Below are 9104 nucleotides of genomic sequence, written 5' to 3' on the forward strand. Positions count from 1 at the left end.
CCTTAAGTCTATTAACTAAATTGAATCACTTAAATTGTAGGTTTCTTATAAATGATAACACCACATTTAATTATGTGGTCCCATTGAGACATTATCTAACAGTCCTTACTCAAAATAAGGGATTTTATTGTAAAAAAGAACCCCCCATCAGATCCCTTTAACCCACTCCTCAAATAAAAATGTTGCCACAGTCTCTCCCCAAATGCAGGGAGCCACTGTTCACTCTCCAAAAATATAAAATTATTTTTTATTTCGTTTTAAAGGCACACTTGAAGGTCTTTCGGATATCCATCCGGACCACTCAGTCATCCGGCCGATCCCCTTTCATTGCATAGAAGCTATCATGTTGTGGTTCTTCGCTTTTGTTTTTATTATTTTATTACTTTTGCTTTTGTTATTTTATTATTAAAAAAATATTTAAATTTAAAAGTAATAAAAAATATTATTTTAATAGAATAGAAAAACAATAAAAAATCTGTTCAGAAAAATAAATAAAAAAATAATTTTTAAAATAGTAAATGAATTTTTTAATACTATCTTAAAATAAAATTTAGGTAGACCGGTGGCGATGGGATATGCCACACAAGTCTTCTATCACTTTTTTTAATCAAAATGATATCTACTTCACGGATTGGATTGCACCGTCAAATCATTTTCAGTTTTTTTTTTTTTAATTTTTTGCCTTCATTTGGCATGTGGATTAATTTTTTGACTTTTTAATTTTTTTTGACTATTTTATCTAGGGTTAAAAAATCTCATTTGGATAGTTTTTTTTTTGATATTTTTGACTTTTATGAGAGAAAAAATGAAATGATTATGATTTGGATGTAATTTTTGTCTTATTAGGATAAAAAATCTATTTTATCTTTTTGTGACTATTTTAGCCCAAACTCTATGGACTCGTTTGTTTTCAGAGATAGAATAGAGGGGATTAATAGTGAGGGGATTGTTAGTGAGGGGATTGATAGTGAGAGGGTTAATAGTGAGAGAACTGATAGTGAGAGAATTAATAGTAAGGAATTGTTAAATTATTTTTATATAAAATAATAAAATAAATAAAAAATATAAAAAATTAAACATTAATATTTAAAAAAAAAATTTCCAATATATAAAAAATAAAAAAATTTCTAATCCCCTCACTATTTTTCTAATACCATCTCTATCTCTTCCTTACCAATCCCCTTTCCAAGGGGACTACTAATATCAAGGGATTAATAGTCTCCTCCCCATCTCTCAAAACAAACACCCCATTAGTAATACCAAGGGATTAGTAATCCCAATCCCCTCCTTATAACCTCAAACAAACGGGGCCTATGGGTTTATTTGGGAAGTGGGTCGACTTTTTGGTTACTTTAACCTAAGGTTAAAAAGTCTCGTTTGGAAAGAGTTTTTTGACTTTTTAAATTTTTTGTGAGAGAAAGAATGTAATGATTATGGGTTAGATGTGATGTTTTATTTTATTGAACTAAAAAGTCTATTTTATATTTTTATGACTAAAATAGCTCCAAACCCAACACAACCTAACTTTTCTTTCCAAACGATGCGTAGATGCCAAACAAAGCCAAGATCTCTCTTTTCATTTATTTATTTTTTATAAATATTTTTGATTAAATTATTAGTTCTTAATCTGAGTAAATAAAATATATAAAAATATAATTTCTTTTTATTTATACGACAATATAATTCTGTCAAATTTATGGAACTTCATATATTTTTTTCAAACTTTGAAAAATTTTATTATAATTTACCCATCAAATTTTCGTTCAAATAAGCTTTTTAATTTATTTTTTAAAATTAGTCCAATTTAGTTTTCCTATTACATTATGTCATCTTTCGAGGATTAATCATATTGCCAACCCAAAAGGTAAAGTTAATATTTTGAAAAGTTAGTTAAAAGTTAATTTTTTGATTTTTTTTATTTAAAAAAAAAACGTATAAAAATATAGAGAGATAATATGACTCAAAATAAATTAAAAGTTGACTTTTAACTTTTAACCATCTCAAAAGAGTTACCTTAAAGCTTTTTTACATATAAAAAAAATCATTATCAACCTCAGAAATCTATGTTGGAGAAGGGGTGTTGGTTTGATGGGTTTTGATATTAGAAAAATAATTTTAGTAATTTTTCCTTCAATCAGATTCATTGCCTTTATGAGATGATCGAGATGATGAGGATCAACAATGCCAAATTGAATTTTAAGCCATAGCCAAAAAAAAACCTTATTATAAATGTAATTTTTACTAGAATTTGTGTCTGCCTCTTGATATATAGAGGAGCATCTTTCCATATAATTATGAAAAAAATTAATCCAAAAACTGATTGTAATTACAGAAAAAAACAAAAAATTAACAAGGATTAGTTGGATTTTTTTTGTATTTTTTGCGGAGAAAAATTAACAAAAAAATTCAAATTTTGGATTTTTTTTTTGTTTTTATAAAAACAAAAAAATCCAAAATTTGAGAAAGAGTTCTTTGCGGAGAAGCTTTAACAAGGATTAGTTGGGTCCAACTATATGATACATCTTGGTATTGTCATTTTTCTTGGTGGGCCTTTTATTTTTAATTTTTTTTAAGTCAAGGGCTCCAGCTGTAATATTCTAATATAGTGCTTTTTAAGTGTATTAAAAATGTATACATTTGTTGGATTCATTATGAATATTATAAGTATAGCAACTAAGGTATTTCTGTTATAACCGAGTGGTTGTGTATGTGTAAATAAATGTATAAATAAAATAAATAATAAATTAAAAATAATTAACCTAGAAAATAATTATATAAATTAAATTTTGAATTAATTGCTTACAGAAATTATAAGTCAAGACTTATGTTGGATACAATCTCGTCAAAATAAATTTCGCCCTTGCTTCAGTGTTTCGACATTTAACGGCGCCTACTTCCCAAGATGGTACGACTGTCTACTTGATTTGCAACACTACAGAATCAAGTATGGCGAACCAAACAATGTTATAACTCTCTTTCTTTTCTTTGAAACTAAATAGTAGACAGATGCAGGAGCACAGAAGGACGGACATAAGAAGAAATGAAGAAATGTTTAGAAAATTTCGATGATTAGAATTGCTGGAATGACAGGATATATATAGGAGAATATGTGGCTTTTCCGTATAAGTGTCAACAGATAGAAAACCTGTTTGGACAGATTTGAACAGAAACAAATCTGTTCGTGTGGAATACAACAGGTATGAGCTTATTCAGGTGGAGGAAAAAAAATTTGGACAGATTTATTTTGAATTTTGAAACCGAAATTAAAAAATTAAATAAATAAAATACAAATATTTTTGGCCCAAAAAGATAAGTATTGGGTCGGACAAACCCAACCCAAGCCTGGACGACAGCGGTGAGCATTTTTGTTTTGGGTCCAATGGGTCTAGCCCACTTTATCCATAACTTCATTCTTCCACAAAACTTGGGTACCTCTTGGGGGACACATCCTAAGTATCTAAAGCTAGAGTTTAAATACCCATATAAATCCTTAAGTTTTTCTAATGTGGGACAAGCACATTTCACAAATGTGTAGGAAACTCACCTAAAGCCATATCTACAAACCTGAAAATGCGCGTTGAATCCTTATTCATCCGGAAATGATTTTGAGCAACTAAATACATGATGTTATTTACTACGCGGTATTAAACATGAGCCCAATTAGTAACATTAAAAATAACGCTTGGGTCCTACCTTAGTTAATGCTCAAAGTTAGCAAAAAAATATTTTTTTTAAAGCCATTTTTCAACAATTTCTAGTGAGCCTAATTATACTGACATTTACATTGTTTATAATTTAATTGTTTTCTTAACTTTATTAATAGAAAATTTTAATCTTCAAACAAAAATTTGAAAGTAAGAACTATTTTAAAAGGAATTGTTCCTAAACAAAAGGTCCTATTTATATATATATATATACACTACTACAAATATAAATAAAGATCACACTTTTTTGGTGTGATGTATGTTTTTTAATCACACCTTTTAAGTTTTATTAAAGTGTGGTCTTTAGGAGTGTGATTAAAAATGATCATTTTTAATCACACTTTTTAAGTGTCATTAAAAAATGCTTTCATCACTTCTTTTAAGTGTGATTAATAATATTTAGATCACACCTTTGAAGTGTGATTAAAAATATTTAGATCACACCTTTTAAGTGTGGTTAAAAACATTTAGATCACACCTTTTAAGTGTGATTAAAGACTTTAGATCACACCTTTTAAGTGTGATTAAAAACATTTAGACCACACCTTTTAAGTGTGATTAATAACTAATAAAACTTGTGATAAAAAAAAAAATTTGACATATTTAAAGAATATCAATATTATTTTTGCACGCGCATTTGAATAATGTAATACACACTACATACTATATTTCGAATCACAACCATATATTGAATGAAATAATATCATATATTTCATAAATGAAAGTTAAATGTTTACAAGTATATACAAAGAAATTAATAAAAAAAAAAAATTAACTGTGATTACATACATTAAAAAATAAAAAATAAAAAACTTGAAAAAAAGTAAGTTCTTGAATTCTTTGACCATATTTTTCATCTCTCCAAGAAATTTCTGACCTGAAAAATAAAAAAACAAATTAATTTAAAAATCGCCAGAAGCATATGAATAAACTTACTAATTAATTTATAAACTTACATTTAGATCACACCAAAAATAATGTAATTTATCCAGTTGTTAAACTGCCCCCAATCCTTTCCCCACAGCCACCAAAAATGACATAATTATTTTGATTCTCCACATAAATATCAGTAAAACAGCACCACAAAAGAAGACAATATGCAACAATGCAGAAAGGATCACATAAATGATAAAATGGAGTATTATATGGACAATCAAAATCATAATATATCAACATATAACTCACTAAAAACTATAAAACAAATAAGGATCAATAAAGCTTATTGGTCTTAAAAGCAGAAACCACATAGCCTGAATAATTACAAATTGGTACACCCATCGATGGAAACATCACCGTGAAAGGTTTTCCTCAAGATCAATAGTACACCCATCAAATTTCCAAATATAACTGCATGCTTAAAAAATAATTCTATGTAGACAAGATATTTTAACAGAACTGGTAAAAATGCATACTTCTCTGTTAGTACCAAACTACCTATTCATATGGGTTCAACTCTGACACAAACTGAGATGCACATGAGATCCAGAACCAATATCATCTAATGCATACCTGGGGCAAACAAAAAAATGGAAATAACAGTTAAGAGACATAGCTTGAAGAAGGAAATTCTGCAAGTGAGGAAATGAGTGAAGTTTAACCAATATCAGATCCTTGTCAAGGATCTTCACCTCTCCCCCAAGATGTTCTAGCCAACACAGAACAGGGAACATATATGGTCTGGTTCCCTTAACAAACCTGAGTTAGATTAAAATTCACATCAAACGGATCGAGAAATACCTATAATTAAAATTCACATCAAAAGGATGAAGTAAACAAAAGTCAATTAAAATTCACATCAAACAGATCGAGAAACACCTATAATTAAAATTCACATCAAAAGGATGAAGTAAACAAAAGTCAAACATAATCAGTTAAATTAATTTTATTAATTCAACATTAAAACTAATTTTTGGCTACAATCTGTATTAAAAACTCAATACTACTTGAAGGATAGAGAAATACCTTGATAGAGAGTGAATTAACCAATCGATGTCTTCAAAGTAGCAGAAATCTGCAAAAAATGAAGAAGAAGATGAAGAATCAATATTATTTTTCTGCATGCATTTGAAGAATGTAACACACTATATACTATCCTTTAAATCACAACCACAACCACATATTGAATGGAATATCATGTATTTCATAAATAAAAGTTAAATGTTCAAAAGTATATACAAATGAATTAATAAAATGTTTTTAACCGTGATTATATATATTAAAAAATGAAAAAATTTGAAGCACAAACTTTTTGAATTCTTTGACTATATTTTGCATCTTTCTAATTAATTTCTGACCTGAAAAATGAAAATACAAATTAATTCAGAGACCGCTACAAACACAAATTGCCTTTTAGCAACTCCAAAATCAAACTATCAACCTATATGGGAATCAATCAACTCTGCTGTGGTTATGCATCAACTGACTATATACGTGATGATCAATGTCAAGCAAGCATGACATGTTAGAGTGACACACATTCACAAGATTATTGCATGAATGTTAAATCAAATATCATTATACTTAATCCCTCCATACTAGAGATGTCTAAACAACCTATTCATACGAAAGTTCTTGGACAACCTCTACACACACCATCCACTATTTTCTTCATTATCAAAAATAATATTGAGAAAATACTGTTTGGTTCACTATGCTACTAACAAACGCCACTACCAGTACATATAGAAATACCATTATTCTTCCTCTATTCTTTTTGGCTAAGAGCAACACTTGCAAGAAGGAGGTTACCTGTTCATAAGTCCAATATGCTTAGATGAACGTGGGATACGAACAGTGAAGATCTTTGTTCTATCAGTGAGTTCTTTTGCTGCCCCATCATGCCTCTCTGAGCTCTTGAACAGAGAAGCATTCAGCAGCTGTGTTTTTAATTAATGAGTCAAATCCAGCAGTAACAAGTAGTGAACAGTTTGGATCATACAAGCATCACCATATTCCCCTCCCACTGCATAGTAACAAATAGTTATTTAAAAAAAAAACAAAAAACAAAGAAGACTTTCTACTATATAAAAGTAAGCAATGTAAGTGTAACAAAAAAATTATACATGTAATGTTAAGATTGATGTCTAATGAAAACAGCATCATGTTAGCAAATATAGAGGCGAATTGTAAGAGTGGATATGTCCTTGTGGCTTTAAGAGCCAATCATACAAATTAGAAATCACCGTAAAACAACATATTGGATTGTGGGTTTTGTCAAAAATATAGGCTGGGCAACAAATACTACTGCAGTCTGCAGATTCGTGTCGTACATTGAAATGTCTTCCAGAAGGTCACAGCAAAAACAAGCTGGAAACCAACTCAGTTGCATACTCAGATAGACTCCAATTGCTTCTGTTTCTTCTTTTGATCCCCGTTACAGTCTCATTTTGAGCATCAAAGAGCTACTAGCTAGAACCTTGGATGGGAATTCAAACATATATGCGAGAAGCCAACTATTATGCAAATCGGATCACCAAGATACACAAGTTCTTAATCAGCCAGTGGAAGCTGTTAGTCCAATTTTGGCAGCAAATTCAGTTAGGGTTATTAACATAGTCTGGTCTGGGCCTTATCCCTAATGATAAAAAATTCTCAAACATGAGAAGACTTTTCTTCCATGTAACAACTGAAATCAAGAAAAAAAATGTCAATGTAGTAAAGAAACATGTGGAAAAAGGTAACAGCATGGTGAAGAAAACACTAGAACAGCGCCAATTAGGTGTTCAAATGAGTGATGGTATAGAATGGCCAGGCCATCAACCAAAAACATTTACTCTAAATTAAAAATTCTAAAAGGAGAGGGGCCATACACACATGACATTGATAATAGAAAAACATTTAACAGATACGATGCTTTATCTGAATGAAAGGCTTCTAGAAAAGAGAAACCGCATAGCAGAATTCATCTTTCATACTCCAAATAATAATAAAAGGAAAAGAATAGTACTGACAAATTGTAGAATAACTTGACAAGATGATAAACTTCTTAGGATGCCCAAACCAAATTGATCAGAAGAGTTGAACGAACCCATGATGTGGCATGTGAATAGTCGACAACCTAAACTGGTTCGGCATTATCTCAGCATCATAACTACACAACAAGATTTGGTCTAACTGTACTGTGTGGGCATTCTGGTTATGTAGGCTCATGATCCGTGGTATTAACAAGCTCAGTTGCAACATTGTAGAATATTAAAATAAGTGCAATTTAAGGTCTTACACTTTAAGCTATGGCACATCAAAATACACATGCACAATTGCAAACTTAACTTACATGTGCTCCCTCATCATCTTAAGTTGGTTACCGTCCAGTCCCCACACACGACATGTACAATCCTCGCCAACAGTGACTACTAACTGAGTGAAGCCCCATGCAGAAGAAAGTTAGTTCCTATCCACATTAAAAAGACAGAAAATATACCAACTTTACATATAGAATAGCAGAGAGAGAAGCTTTATCTTTGGGAAAACATATGAAATGCATGACTAAATTCCATGAAACCCATGTTGTAGTCAAATATAAATCCTTAATAGGTCAAGGCCAAATTGAAAAGGCCTAAATTCACTTCACCCCATAATATGCCATCTGGTTTAGAAAAACAACAACATTGCTGTAATGTCTAAAAGCTTCATCATTGGAAAAATTATCACAAGAATTATGATAACATCAGAAGTTGAACAACAGTTCATATCATTGATCGTATTCACATCTAAATGCTGTTATGTGACAATGAATTGGCACAATATTCAGTTATAATTACTTGGCAATCATGAAGCCATCTCTGGAACAATGGAAACAATATTCCCATTGATGAAATCAGACACCAAAAAAAATGGGAAAAACTATTTAATAACAATTGACCATAGAATCAGAGGACAAATATACTAAATTGCTTTCATTTGCAGCAAGCCCTAGTTTCAGTTTTGACCAATAGCTCAGCATTGCAAACAAAATTCCTCCCCATTCTGACCACCTCATATTATATTTGCTGACATTACAAAATATTTGGAAGAAACCAAATTCCAACCATTAGTCATGGGAAAAGCATTTCAGGCACGCCCTAACCAACCACAACAATATCATCAAAGTAAATTCAGCATAATTCTCGAGCAATTAAAAAAACATAGAAAAACAAACATGGAAATTACCTTAGTGAACACTAATAATTGACATAATCCTCATAGGTAAATAGAACCCTTTCAGAAGAAAGAAGCAAGACAACATCGATGAGAAACATTTTTATCTGGGTGTGGACTTGTGTTGGTAGTTTGTATTCAACTTATAATCATGTCTATGAGAAAATAAAAAATCTTCAGTAGAATATGAAATCAACAAGAAGGAAAAAATTAAACCTAAATTTGAGATAAGAGAAGTGTATATTGATCCAATCTTTTGGTTTC

General features: G+C 30.3%; 1 long non-coding RNA gene across 1 annotated transcript; it reads right to left on the minus strand.

Annotated features, from left to right (window-relative positions):
- Nucleotides 1-4527: 4527 nt before the first annotated feature.
- On the minus strand, nt 4528-5743 carry LOC145798487 (uncharacterized). The gene is made up of 3 exons (XR_014339392.1): nt 5667-5743; nt 5333-5399; nt 4528-5213 (listed from the first exon to the last, which is right to left on the minus strand). It is a non-coding gene; the product is annotated as an uncharacterized LOC145798487 (long non-coding RNA).
- Nucleotides 5744-9104: the final 3361 nt, after the last annotated feature.

The sequence above is a fragment of the Camellia sinensis genome, chromosome 9 (genome assembly GCF_055761805.1).
Source record: "Camellia sinensis isolate YWXY chromosome 9, ASM5576180v1, whole genome shotgun sequence".
Lineage (NCBI taxonomy): Eukaryota > Viridiplantae > Streptophyta > Magnoliopsida > Ericales > Theaceae > Camellia > Camellia sinensis.